General features: G+C 52.5%; 1 non-coding gene across 1 annotated transcript; it reads left to right on the top strand.

Annotated features, from left to right (window-relative positions):
• Positions 1–222: 222 nt before the first annotated feature.
• On the top strand, positions 223–296 carry Trnas-gga (transfer RNA serine (anticodon GGA)). Its single transcript has one exon. It is a non-coding gene; the product is annotated as a tRNA-Ser (tRNA).
• The last annotated feature ends 926 nt before the right edge of the window (positions 297–1,222 follow it).

The following is a 1,222-nucleotide window of genomic DNA, read 5'->3' as shown; positions in this document are numbered from 1 at the left end:
AACATAAGTATTGTCTTAGCACAAATTTCTTGAAGTACGCGGGGATAACAACCAGTGTCTTGCAAATCAGTTTTGCGGAATCCCGCAAGGTGGCGGAAGGGTTAAGAAAGGAAAAATAGACAACCACCCAACTGTAGCACAAAGCCACAAGGAAATCCATACGGATTTCTCAGTTGCTTCGAGTGGTCGATGAATTCGCCCTCGCGCTGACAATTGCTAGCTTCCTGGTTAGCTCAATTGGTAGAGCGACCGCCCCGGAAAGGCGTTGGTCCCGGGTTCGATCCCCGGACCAGGACGAATTTTTCGGCGACTAAGAGGCTTTATTTCTGAGAAATCCGTATGGATTTCCTTGTGGCATTGTGCTACAGATGGGTGGTTGTCTATTTTCCCTTTCTTAACCATGGTCTTGCTGTCTTGCATCACCATTTTAACATAGTGTTACGGATGATATGGGTTTATTTACAATGAGGTCAATGAAGCGGCATGCAAAAGACAAGGAACGGTCCGATGATGCCGATCACCAAATCCCTCGCGCCCGTTCTACCTCTCCGTTCGCTTTCGCGCTCTTCCAGCGCCGCGTTACAATAGCATGTGTAAAGGCGTTTATTGACGGCGGGATTGACGGCGACGGTGCACAACGACGACAGTCACGACGGAGCGCAGACTCGCAGACTCTCACGAGCACGAAGAGCGTGCTCTCCGAGAAGAGGCGAAGAGGGCGACCCACTAGAAGGCGCTCGAGAAGACGACCCATTACAGCGTTCCAATGCTTCTCTACACATGGATCTTCTGTTCGGACGGAAGTTTGCCTATCCTAAGCTTTATTAGCCAAGCTTTCTAAAGCTTAGTTCACTGTCGCTAGTAATAAATACTTCGACCATGCACCTTGCCAGATTTGCGTCGGGAAGTTGAGGAGCAATCGCGACCGTATCGCGAAGGAACTGGTACACGGCGAGCGCAGAATGTCGAGGGCGAAGCAGGCGAGTCCTTGCCATGACATCATTTCGCCGCGACTGCAGCGACGCCAGTGTTCGTTCTCCTGGCTAATATCCCCCACCGCCTAGGGATTGTCTGTGCTATCAGGGAAAATGTCCCCGTGTCCTCCGAGGAGGCACGGGGGGGGGGGGGGGTGTCGCGCTCACTCACTAATCCGTGACATGGTGGTCACGTGATCCGCAATCCCGCCGTGTGCCCCGCGGATTTCTCCCTCGTGTGAATACCC

Source organism: Rhipicephalus sanguineus, chromosome 3 (genome assembly GCF_013339695.2).
Source record: "Rhipicephalus sanguineus isolate Rsan-2018 chromosome 3, BIME_Rsan_1.4, whole genome shotgun sequence".
Taxonomy (NCBI): domain Eukaryota; kingdom Metazoa; phylum Arthropoda; class Arachnida; order Ixodida; family Ixodidae; genus Rhipicephalus; species Rhipicephalus sanguineus.
The sequence above is the reverse complement of the archived record's forward strand: the minus strand, read 5'-3'. Positions and strand labels throughout refer to the sequence as shown.